We start from the raw sequence: 10,000 nt of genomic DNA, 5'->3' as shown, positions 1-10,000 counted from the left end.
TTCCAGGACCAGATATTAGTCTCGACTGTTTTTCTCCAATCGACCTTTCAGAGCTACATTCCATTTTTTCTGCATCGAAACCGTCAACCTGTATTTTGGACCCAATCCCAACCAAGCTGTTTAAGGAAGTCTTTCCCTTAGTTAGCAACTCCATATTAGATATGATCAATATGTCTTTACTGGCAGGCTATGTACCACAGACATTTAAAGTAGCGGTAATCAAACCTCTACTTAAAAAGCCTACTCTGGACTCAGGAACTCTGGCTAACTACAGACCTATATCCAACCTTCCTTTTATCTCGAAGATCCTGGAGAAGGTGGTAGCTAAACAGCTGTGTGACTTTCTCCATGACAACAGTTTATTTGAAGAGTTCCAGTCAGGATTTAGAGTCCACCATAGCACTGAGACTGCACTAGTTAGAGTTACAAACGATCTACTTCTAGCCTCAGACAGGGGACTTCTGTCTGTGCTCGTCTTGTTAGATCTTAGTGCTGCTTTTGACACCATTGACCATCGGATCCTGTTGTACAGACTGGAGCATTTGCTTGGAATTACAGGGACTGCTTTAAGTTGGTTTGAATCCTACTTATCAGACCGATCTCAGTTTGTACATGTTAATGATGAGTCCTCTATGCACACTAAAGTTTGCCATGGAGTCCCACAAGGTTCAGTGCTTGGACCAATTCTTTTTACATTATATATGCTTCCTCTGGGAAATATTATGAGGAAACACTCCATACAGTTTCATTGTTATGCAGATGATACTCAGCTTTATGTATCAATGAAGCCCGATGGTACCAGTCAGTTATGTCAGCTAGAAACATGCCTTAAGTACGTTAGGACCTGGATGACCAGAAATGTTTTGCTACTTAACTCAGACAAGACTGAAGTTATTGTGCTAGGCCCTAAGAACCTCAGAGAGACTTTTTCTAGTGATGTGACTGTCCTTAATGACATCAGCCTGGCATCTAGCACCACTGTTAGGAATCTAGGAGTTATTTTTGATCAAGATATGTCTCTTAGCTCTCACATCAGTCAAGTTTCAAGAACAGCCTACTTTCACCTTCGTAATATATCCAAGATCAGGAATATCCTGTCGCAAAGTGATGCAGAAAAACTAGTTCATGCATTTGTTACCTCCAGACTGGATTATTGTAACTCTCTTTTGTCAGGGTGCTCTGGCAAATCTCTAAAGACTCTTCAACGGGTCCAGAATGCTGCAGCTCGTGTACTGACCAGAACCAGGAAATGGGACCACATTACTCCTGTCCTGGCTTCTCTGCACTGGCTCCCTATACAGTCTAGAATAGAATTCAAGATCCTTCTTCTCACCTACAAAGCTCTAAATGGCCAGGCACCATCTTATCTTAAGGAGCTACTAGTGCCGTACTGTCCCTTGAGAGCGTTGCGGTCCCGGAGTGCAGGCCTGCTGGTGGTACCTACAGTCTCCAAGTGTACTATGGGGGGTAAAGCCTTCAGTTATCGGGCTCCTCTCCTCTGGAACCGCCTTCCAGCCGGGGTCCGGGAGGCAGACACAGTCTGTATTTTTAAGATTAGACTTAAAACTTTCCTTTTTGATAAATCTTATAGTTAGGGCTGGTGCTGGTGTAGACCAGCTCTTAGTTATGCTGCTATAGGCTTAGACTACCGGGGGAACTGGCACCTTGAGCTCCTCTCTCTCTCTCTCTCTCTCTCTCTCTCTCTATGCATATACAGTACATCATATTACTGCATGTATCTATCTATAAATCTCAGTCACTAACCACCTACTTTCCTGGGATCTCTTGAGCTCCCCTAGGCTCCTCAAGATCATCGGTTGACGGCTTGCCAGAACAACCCCCACCCCACCACTACCCCCTCCCCACCGGATCGTGGGTTGGCGGCCTGCCAGAACAACCCCCCACACCCCCTCCCCTCCCCACCGGATTGCTGATGGACGGTCTACCTCCCCCCACCCCCTTGCTCTCTATCCCTCTTCCTGCATCTTATCCCATCTCTCCCCCTAATCCTTTCCAAGCCCGGCGCAGTCTAGGCCTGTGAAGACTGTTTCGTCATGAGCCGGGGATCCGGCCGAAGATTTCTGCCTTTTAATAAGGCAGTTTTTTCTTACCACTGTAACTTTTGCTGCTTTGCTAAAGTGCTCATGATGGATAGGCCGGATCTTTGTAACATAGCAATAAGTAAGGTCCTTTACCTGCTTTTTGTAACATAACAATGAGTAAGGTCTTTTACCTGCTCTTTTGTAATGTTAACAGACAATGAGTAAGGTATTTTACCTGCTTCTTGTAAAGTGTCTCGAGATAACACTTGTTATGAGTTGACGCTATACAAATTAAAGTTGATTGATTGATTGATAAAAGTTGACCCTGCTTAGCTTCCGAGATGGGACGAGATCGGGCGTGTTAAGGGTGGTATGGCCATAAGCCATTATTGTGTGCAGACAGGGGCCTTTTAAAGATGTTATGCCCTTGATTCTGGCTGAATTTTTGGACATGTGAATATGTCTCTATATGATAAAAAAAAAACATATGATCAAAAAAATGAAAAAGCTTACAGCACCTGGTATTCCCAGGCGGTCTCCCATCCAAGTACTAACCAGGCCCTACCCTGCTTAGCTTCCGAGATCGGACGAGATCAGGCGTGTTCAGGGTGGTATGGCCGTAAGCTGTTATTGTGTGCAGAGAGGGGCCTTTTAAAGATCTCATGCCCTTGATTCTGGCTGAATTTTTGGACATGTGAATATGTCTCTATATGATAAAAAAAGAACATATGATCAAAAAAAATGAAAAAGCTTACAGCACCTGGTATTCCCAGGCGGTCTCCCATCCAAGTACTAACCAGGCCAGACGCTGCTTAGCTTCCGAGATCGGACAAGTTCAGGGTGGTATGTCCTTAAGCCATTATTGTGTGCAGAAAGGGGCCTTTTAAAGATGTCATGCCCTTGATTCTGGCTGAATTTTTGGACATGTGAATATGTCTCTATATGATAAAAAAAGAACATATGATCAAACAAAATGAAAAATCTTACAGCACCTGGTATTCCACAGGCGGTCTCCCATCCAAGTACTAACCAGGCCTGACCTTGCTTAGCTTCCGAGATCGGGCTTGTTCAGGGTGGTATGGCCGTAAGCCATTATTGTGTGCAGACAGGGGCCTTTTAAAGATGTCATGCCCTTGATTCTGCCTGAATTTTTGGACATGTGAATATGTCTCTCTATGATAAAAAAAAAACATATGATCAAAAAAATGAAAAAGCTTATAGCACCTGGTATTCCCAGGCGGTCTCCCATCCAAGTACTAACCAGGCCCGACCCTGCTTAGCTTCCGAGATCGGACGAGATCGGGCGTGTTCAGGGTGGTATGGCCATAAGTCATTATTGTGTGCAGACAGGGGCCTTTTAAAGATGTCATGCCCTTGATTCTGGCTGAATTTTTGGACATGTGAATATGTCTCTATATGATAAAAAAAAAACATATGATCAAAAAAATGAAAAAGCTTACAGCACCTGGTATTCCCAGGCGGTCTCCCATCCAAGTACTAACCAGGCCCAACCCTGCTTAGCTTCCAAGATCTGACGAGTTCAGGGTGGTATGGCCGTAAGCCATTATTGTGTGCAGAAAGGGGCCTTTTAAAGATGTCATGCCCTTGATTCTGGCTGAATTTTTGGACATGTGAATATGTCTCTATATGATAAAAAAAAACATATCATCAAAAAAATGAAAAAGCTTACAGCACCTGGTATTCCCAGGCGGTCTCCCATCCAAGTACTAACCAGGCCCGACCCTGCTTAGCTTCCGAGATCGGACGAGAACAGGCGTGTTCAGGATGGTATGTCCATAAGCTGTTATTGTGTGCAGAAAGGGGCCTTTTAAAGATGTCATGCCCTTGATTCTGGCTGAATTTTTTGACATGTGAATATGTCTCTATATGATAAAAAAAAAACGTATGATCAAAAAAATGAAAAAGCTTTCAGCACCTGGTATTCCCAGGTAGTCTCCCATCCAACTAGTAACCAGGCCCGACCCTGCTTAGCTTCCAAGATTGGATGAGTTCAGGGTTGTATGGCCGTAAGCCATTATTGTGTGCAGAAAGGGGCCTTTTAAAGATGTCATGCCCTTGATTCTGGCTGAATTTTAGGACATGTGAATATTTCTCTATATGATAAAAAAAACATATGATCAAAAAAATGAAAAAGCTTACAGCACCTGGTATTCCCAGGCGGTCTCCCATTCAAGTACTAACCAGGCCCCACCCTGCTTAGCTTCCAAGATCGGACGAGTTCAGGGTGGTATGGCCATAAGCCATTATTGTGTGCAGAAAGGGGCCTTTTAAAGATGTCATGCTCTTGATTCTGGCTGAATTTTTGGACATGTGAATATGTCTCTATATGATAAAAAAAAAAACATATGATCAAAAAAATGAAGAAGCTTACAGCACCTGGTATTCCCAGGCTGTCTCCCATCCAAGTACTAACCTGGCCCGACCCTGCTTACCTTCTGAGATCGGACGAGTTCAGGGTTGTATGGCCGTAAGCCATTATTGTGTGCAGAAAGGGGCCTTTTAAAGATGTCATGCCCTTGATTCTGGCTGAATTTTTGGACATGTGAATATGTCTCTATATGATAAAAAAAAAACATATGATCAAAAAAATGAAAAAGCTTACAGCACCTGGTATTCCCAGGCGGTCTCCCATTCAAGTACTAACCAGGCCCCACCCTGCTTAGCTTCCAAGATCGGACGAGTTCAGGGTGGTATGGCCATAAGCCATTATTGTGTGCAGAAAGGGGCCTTTTAAAGATGTCATGCTATTGATTCTGGCTGAATTTTTGGACATGTGAATATGTCTCTATATGATAAAAAAAAAAACATATGATCAAAAAAATGAAGAAGCTTACAGCACCTGGTATTCCCAGGCTGTCTCCCATCCAAGTACTAACCTGGCCCGACCCTGCTTACCTTCTGAGATCGGACGAGTTCAGGGTTGTATGGCCGTAAGCCATTATTGTGTGCAGAAAGGGGCCTTTTAAAGATGTCATGCCCTTGATTCTGGCTGAATTTTTGGACATGTGAATATGTCTCTATATGATAAAAAAAAACATATGATCAAAAAAATGAAAAAGCTTACAGCACCTGGTATTCCCAGGCGGTCTCCCATCTAAGTACTAACCAGGCCCGACCCTGCTTAGCTTCCGAGATCGGACGAGTGCAGGGTGGTATGGCCGTAAGCCATTATTGTGTGCAGAAATGGGCCTTAAAGATGTCATTCCCTTGATTCTGGCTGAATTTTTGGACATGTGAATATGTCTCTATATGATAAAAAAAAAACATATGATCAAAAAAATGAAAAAGCTTACAGCACCTGGTATTCCCAGGCGGTCTCCCATCCAAGTACTAACCAGGCCCGACCTTGCTTATCTTCCGAGATCGGACAAGATCGGGCGTGTTCAGGGTGGTATGGCCGTAAGCCATTATTGTGTGCAGACAGGGGCCTTTTAAAGATGTCATGCCCTTGATTCTGGCTGAATTTTTGGACATGTGAATATGTCTCTATATGATAAAAAAAACATATCATCAAAAAAATGAAAAAGCTTACAGCACCTGGTATTCCCAGGCGGTCTCCCATCCAAGTACTAACCAGGCCCGACCCTGCTTAGCTTCCGAGATCGGACGAGATCGGCCGTGTTCAGGGTGGTATGGCCATAAGCCATTATTGTGTGCAGATAGGGGCCTTTTAAAGATGTCATGCCCTTGATTCTGGCTGAATTTTTGGACATGTGAATATGTCTCTATATGAAAAAAAAAAAACATATGATCAAAAAAATGAAAAAGCTTATAGCACCTGGTATTCCCAGGCGGTCTCCCATCCAAGTACTAACCAGGCCCGACCCTGCTTAGCTTCCGAGATCGGACGAGATCGGGCGTGTTCAGGGTGGTATGGCCATAAGTCATTATTGTGTGCAGAAAGGGGCCTTTTAAAGATGTCATGCCCTTGATTCTGGCTGAATTTTTGGACATGTGAATATGTCTCTATATGAAAAAAAAAAAACATATGATCAAAAAAATGAAAAAGCTTACAGCACCTGGTATTCCCAGGCGGTCTCCCATCCAAGTACTAACCAGGCCTGACCTTGCTTAGCTTCCGAGATCGGGCGTGTTCAGGGTGGTATGGCCGTAAGCCATTATTGTGTGCAGACAGGGGCCTTTTAAAGATGTCATGCCCTTGATTCTGGCTGAATTTTTGGACATGTGAATATGTCTCTATATGATAAAAAAAACATATGATCAAAAAAAATGAAAAAGCTTACAGCACCTGGTATTCCCAGGCGGTCTCCCATCCAAGTACTAACCAGGCCCGACCCTGCTTAGCTTCCGAGATCGGACGAGATCGGGCGTGTTCAGGGTGGTATGGCCGTAAGCCATTATTGTGTGCAGAAAGGGGCCTTTTAAAGATGTCATGCCCTTGATTCTGGCTGAATTTTTGGACATGTGAATATGTCTCTATATGATAAAAAAAAACATATGATTAAACAAAATGAAAAAGCTTACAGCACCTGGTATTCCCAGGCGGTCTCCCATCCAAGTACTAACCAGGCCCGACCCTGCTTAGCTTCTGAGATCGGACGAGATCGGGCGTGTTCAGGGTGGTATGGCCGCAAGGCATTATTGTGTGCAGAAAGGGGCCTTTTAAAGATGTCATGCCCTTGATTCTGGCTGAATTTTTGGACATGTGAATATGTCTCTATATGATAAAAAAAAGAACATATGATCAAAAAAAATGAAAAAGCTTACAGCACCTGGTATTCCCAGGCGGTCTCCCATCCAAGTACTAACCAGGCCAGACGCTGCTTAGCTTCCGAGATCGGACAAGTTCAGGGTGGTATGTCCTTAAGTCATTATTGTGTGCAGAAAGGGGCCTTTTAAAGATGTCATGCCCTTGATTCTGGCTGAATTTTTGGACATGTGAATATGTCTCTATATGATAAAAAAAAAACATATGATCAAAAAAATGAAAAAACTTACAGCATCTGGTATTCCCATGCGGTCTCCCATCCAAGTACTAACCAGGCCCTACCCTGCTTAGCTTCCGAGATCGGACGAGATCAGGCGTGTTCAGGGTGGTATGGCCGTAAGCCATTATTGTGTGCAGAGAGGGGCCTTTTAAAGATGTCATGCCCTTGATTCTGGCTGAATTTTTGGACATGTGAATATGTCTCTCTATGATAAAAAAAAACATATGATCAAAAAATTGAAAAAGCTTACAGCACCTGGTATTCCTAGGCGGTCTCCCATCCAAGTATTAACCAGGCCCGACCCTGCTTTGCTTCTGAGATCGGGCGTGTTCAGGGTGGTATGGATGTAAGGCATTATTGTGTGCAGAAAGGGGCCTTTTAAAGATATCATGCCCTTGATTCTGGCTGAATTTTTGGACATGTGAATATGTCTCTATATGATAAAAAAAAAACATATGATCAAAAAAATTAAAAAGCTTACAGCACCTGGTATTCCCAGGCGGTCTCCCATCCAAGTACTAACCAGGCCCGACCCTGCTTAGCTTCCGAGATCGGACGAGATCAGGCGTGTTCAGGGTGGTTTGGCCGTAAGCCATTATTGTGTGCAGACAGGGGCCTTTTAAAGATGTCATGCCCTTGATTCTGGCTGAATTTTTGGACATGTGAATATGTCTCTATATGATAAAAAAAAACATGATCAAAAAAATGAAAAAGCTTACAGCACCTGGTATTCCCAGGCGGTCTCCCATCCAAGTACTAACCAGGCCCGACCCTGCTTAGCTTCTGAGATCGAACGAGATCGGGCGTGTTCAGGGTGGTATGGCCATAAGCCATTATTGTGTGCAGAAAGGGGCCTTTTAAAGATGTCATGCCCTTGATTCTGGCTGAATTTTTGGACATGTGAATATGTCTCTATATGAAAAAAAAAAAACATATGATCAAAAAAATGAAAAAGCTTATAGCACCTGGTATTCCCAGGCGGTCTCCCATCCAAGTACTAACCAGGCCCGACCCTGCTTAGCTTCCGAGATCGGACGAGATCGGGCGTGTTCAGGGTGGTATGGCCATAAGTCATTATTGTGTGCAGAAAGGGGCCTTTTAAAGATGTCATGCCCTTGATTCTGGCTGAATTTTTGGACATGTGAATATGTCTCTATATGAAAAAAAAAAAACATATGATCAAAAAAATGAAAAAGCTTACAGCACCTGGTATTCCCAGGCGGTCTCCCATCCAAGTACTAACCAGGCCTGAACTTGCTTAGCTTCCGAGATCGGGCGTGTTCAGGGTGGTATGGCCGTAAGCCATTATTGTGTGCAGACAGGGGCCTTTTAAAGATGTCATGCCCTTGATTCTGGCTGAATTTTTGGACATGTGAATATGTCTCTATATGATAAAAAAAACATATGATCAAAAAAAATGAAAAAGCTTACAGCACCTGGTATTCCCAGGCGGTCTCCCATCCAAGTACTAACCAGGCCCGACCCTGCTTAGCTTCCGAGATCGGACGAGATCGGGCGTGTTCAGGGTGGTATGGCCGTAAGCCATTATTGTGTGCAGAAAGGGGCCTTTTAAAGATGTCATGCCCTTGATTCTGGCTGAATTTTTGGACATGTGAATATGTCTCTATATGATAAAAAAAAACATATGATTAAACAAAATGAAAAAGCTTACAGCACCTGGTATTCCCAGGCGGTCTCCCATCCAAGTACTAACCAGGCCCGACCCTGCTTAGCTTCTGAGATCGGACGAGATCGGGCGTGTTCAGGGTGGTATGGCCGCAAGGCATTATTGTGTGCAGAAAGGGGCCTTTGAAAGATGTCATGCCCTTGATTCTGGCTGAATTTTTGGACATGTGAATATGTCTCTATATGATAAAAAAAGAACATATGATCAAAAAAAATGAAAAAGCTTACAGCACCTGGTATTCCCAGGCGGTCTCCCATCCAAGTACTAACCAGGCCAGACGCTGCTTAGCTTCCGAGATCGGACAAGTTCAGGGTGGTATGTCCTTAAGTCATTATTGTGTGCAGAAAGGGGCCTTTTAAAGATGTCATGCCCTTGATTCTGGCTGAATTTTTGGACATGTGAATATGTCTCTATATGATAAAAAAAAAACATATGATCAAAAAAATGAAAAAACTTACAGCATCTGGTATTCCCATGCGGTCTCCCATCCAAGTACTAACCAGGCCCTACCCTGCTTAGCTTCCGAGATCGGACGAGATCAGGCGTGTTCAGGGTGGTATGGCCGTAAGCCATTATTGTGTGCAGAGAGGGGCCTTTTAAAGATGTCATGCCCTTGATTCTGGCTGAATTTTTGGACATGTGAATATGTCTCTCTATGATAAAAAAAAACATATGATCAAAAAATTGAAAAAGCTTACAGCACCTGGTATTCCTAGGCGGTCTCCCATCCAAGTATTAACCAGGCCCGACCCTGCTTTGCTTCTGAGATCGGGCGTGTTCAGGGTGGTATGGATGTAAGGCATTATTGTGTGCAGAAAGGGGCCTTTTAAAGATATCATGCCCTTGATTCTGGCTGAATTTTTGGACATGTGAATATGTCTCTATATGATAAAAAAAAAACATATGATCAAAAAAATTAAAAAGCATACAGCACCTGGTATTCCCAGGCGGTCTCCCATCCAAGTACTAACCAGGCCCGACCCTGCTTAGCTTCCGAGATCGGACGAGTTCAGGGTGGTTTGGCCGTAAGCCATTATTGTGTGCAGACAGGGGCCTTTTAAAGATGTCATGCCCTTGATTCTGGCTGAATTTTTGGACATGTGAATATGTCTCTATATGATAAAAAAAAACATGATCAAAAAAATGAAAAAGCTTACAGCACCTGGTATTCCCAGGCGGTCTCCCATCCAAGTACTAACCAGGCCCGACCCTGCTTAGCTTCTGAGATCGAACGAGATCGGGCGTGTTCAGGGTGGTATGGCCGTAAGCCATTATTGTCTGCAGACAGGGGCCTTTTAAAG

The 10,000-nt window shown here is 43.8% G+C and overlaps 16 non-coding genes and 13 pseudogenes across 16 annotated transcripts; all 29 read right to left on the bottom strand.

Moving 5' to 3' along the window:
- Window positions 1-2,548: 2,548 nt before the first annotated feature.
- On the bottom strand, window positions 2,549-2,667 carry LOC132963873 (5S ribosomal RNA). Its single transcript, XR_009669164.1, has one exon. It is a non-coding gene; the product is annotated as a 5S ribosomal RNA (ribosomal RNA).
- Window positions 2,668-3,022: 355 nt separating this feature from the next.
- LOC132964168 (5S ribosomal RNA) lies at window positions 3,023-3,132 on the bottom strand (annotated as a pseudogene).
- Window positions 3,133-3,254: 122 nt separating this feature from the next.
- LOC132964292 (5S ribosomal RNA) lies at window positions 3,255-3,373 on the bottom strand. Its single transcript, XR_009669278.1, has one exon. It is a non-coding gene; the product is annotated as a 5S ribosomal RNA (ribosomal RNA).
- Window positions 3,374-3,495: 122 nt separating this feature from the next.
- LOC132964016 (5S ribosomal RNA) lies at window positions 3,496-3,604 on the bottom strand (annotated as a pseudogene).
- A 121-nt stretch (window positions 3,605-3,725) lies between these two features.
- Window positions 3,726-3,844, bottom strand: LOC132964624 (5S ribosomal RNA). The gene has a single exon (XR_009669591.1). It is a non-coding gene; the product is annotated as a 5S ribosomal RNA (ribosomal RNA).
- Window positions 3,845-3,966: 122 nt separating this feature from the next.
- Window positions 3,967-4,075, bottom strand: LOC132964199 (5S ribosomal RNA; annotated as a pseudogene).
- Window positions 4,076-4,195: 120 nt separating this feature from the next.
- On the bottom strand, window positions 4,196-4,304 carry LOC132964025 (5S ribosomal RNA; annotated as a pseudogene).
- A 123-nt stretch (window positions 4,305-4,427) lies between these two features.
- On the bottom strand, window positions 4,428-4,536 carry LOC132964120 (5S ribosomal RNA; annotated as a pseudogene).
- A 122-nt stretch (window positions 4,537-4,658) lies between these two features.
- Window positions 4,659-4,767, bottom strand: LOC132964024 (5S ribosomal RNA; annotated as a pseudogene).
- Window positions 4,768-4,890: 123 nt separating this feature from the next.
- LOC132964119 (5S ribosomal RNA) lies at window positions 4,891-4,999 on the bottom strand (annotated as a pseudogene).
- A 121-nt stretch (window positions 5,000-5,120) lies between these two features.
- On the bottom strand, window positions 5,121-5,229 carry LOC132963940 (5S ribosomal RNA; annotated as a pseudogene).
- Window positions 5,230-5,349: 120 nt separating this feature from the next.
- Window positions 5,350-5,468, bottom strand: LOC132964476 (5S ribosomal RNA). The gene has a single exon (XR_009669451.1). It is a non-coding gene; the product is annotated as a 5S ribosomal RNA (ribosomal RNA).
- Window positions 5,469-5,588: 120 nt separating this feature from the next.
- On the bottom strand, window positions 5,589-5,707 carry LOC132964365 (5S ribosomal RNA). Its single transcript, XR_009669347.1, has one exon. It is a non-coding gene; the product is annotated as a 5S ribosomal RNA (ribosomal RNA).
- A 122-nt stretch (window positions 5,708-5,829) lies between these two features.
- LOC132964291 (5S ribosomal RNA) lies at window positions 5,830-5,948 on the bottom strand. The gene has a single exon (XR_009669277.1). It is a non-coding gene; the product is annotated as a 5S ribosomal RNA (ribosomal RNA).
- A 122-nt stretch (window positions 5,949-6,070) lies between these two features.
- LOC132963956 (5S ribosomal RNA) lies at window positions 6,071-6,179 on the bottom strand (annotated as a pseudogene).
- Window positions 6,180-6,300: 121 nt separating this feature from the next.
- On the bottom strand, window positions 6,301-6,419 carry LOC132964211 (5S ribosomal RNA). Its single transcript, XR_009669202.1, has one exon. It is a non-coding gene; the product is annotated as a 5S ribosomal RNA (ribosomal RNA).
- Window positions 6,420-6,541: 122 nt separating this feature from the next.
- Window positions 6,542-6,660, bottom strand: LOC132964523 (5S ribosomal RNA). Its single transcript, XR_009669497.1, has one exon. It is a non-coding gene; the product is annotated as a 5S ribosomal RNA (ribosomal RNA).
- Window positions 6,661-7,015: 355 nt separating this feature from the next.
- Window positions 7,016-7,134, bottom strand: LOC132964497 (5S ribosomal RNA). Its single transcript, XR_009669472.1, has one exon. It is a non-coding gene; the product is annotated as a 5S ribosomal RNA (ribosomal RNA).
- A 121-nt stretch (window positions 7,135-7,255) lies between these two features.
- On the bottom strand, window positions 7,256-7,364 carry LOC132964160 (5S ribosomal RNA; annotated as a pseudogene).
- A 122-nt stretch (window positions 7,365-7,486) lies between these two features.
- Window positions 7,487-7,605, bottom strand: LOC132964323 (5S ribosomal RNA). The gene has a single exon (XR_009669307.1). It is a non-coding gene; the product is annotated as a 5S ribosomal RNA (ribosomal RNA).
- Window positions 7,606-7,724: 119 nt separating this feature from the next.
- On the bottom strand, window positions 7,725-7,843 carry LOC132964406 (5S ribosomal RNA). Its single transcript, XR_009669386.1, has one exon. It is a non-coding gene; the product is annotated as a 5S ribosomal RNA (ribosomal RNA).
- A 122-nt stretch (window positions 7,844-7,965) lies between these two features.
- Window positions 7,966-8,084, bottom strand: LOC132964290 (5S ribosomal RNA). Its single transcript, XR_009669276.1, has one exon. It is a non-coding gene; the product is annotated as a 5S ribosomal RNA (ribosomal RNA).
- Window positions 8,085-8,206: 122 nt separating this feature from the next.
- On the bottom strand, window positions 8,207-8,315 carry LOC132964031 (5S ribosomal RNA; annotated as a pseudogene).
- Window positions 8,316-8,436: 121 nt separating this feature from the next.
- Window positions 8,437-8,555, bottom strand: LOC132964157 (5S ribosomal RNA). Its single transcript, XR_009669191.1, has one exon. It is a non-coding gene; the product is annotated as a 5S ribosomal RNA (ribosomal RNA).
- Window positions 8,556-8,677: 122 nt separating this feature from the next.
- Window positions 8,678-8,796, bottom strand: LOC132964521 (5S ribosomal RNA). Its single transcript, XR_009669495.1, has one exon. It is a non-coding gene; the product is annotated as a 5S ribosomal RNA (ribosomal RNA).
- A 354-nt stretch (window positions 8,797-9,150) lies between these two features.
- LOC132964496 (5S ribosomal RNA) lies at window positions 9,151-9,269 on the bottom strand. Its single transcript, XR_009669471.1, has one exon. It is a non-coding gene; the product is annotated as a 5S ribosomal RNA (ribosomal RNA).
- Window positions 9,270-9,390: 121 nt separating this feature from the next.
- Window positions 9,391-9,499, bottom strand: LOC132964159 (5S ribosomal RNA; annotated as a pseudogene).
- Window positions 9,500-9,621: 122 nt separating this feature from the next.
- On the bottom strand, window positions 9,622-9,730 carry LOC132964001 (5S ribosomal RNA; annotated as a pseudogene).
- A 119-nt stretch (window positions 9,731-9,849) lies between these two features.
- On the bottom strand, window positions 9,850-9,968 carry LOC132964333 (5S ribosomal RNA). Its single transcript, XR_009669317.1, has one exon. It is a non-coding gene; the product is annotated as a 5S ribosomal RNA (ribosomal RNA).
- Between the last annotated feature and the right edge of the window lie 32 nt (window positions 9,969-10,000).

Source organism: Labrus mixtus, unplaced genomic scaffold (assembly GCF_963584025.1).
Source record: "Labrus mixtus unplaced genomic scaffold, fLabMix1.1 SCAFFOLD_62, whole genome shotgun sequence".
In the NCBI taxonomy this organism is placed as follows: Eukaryota; Metazoa; Chordata; class Actinopteri; order Labriformes; family Labridae; genus Labrus; species Labrus mixtus.
Note: the sequence above shows the minus strand (reverse complement) of the source record. Positions and strands in the feature narration are given on the sequence as shown.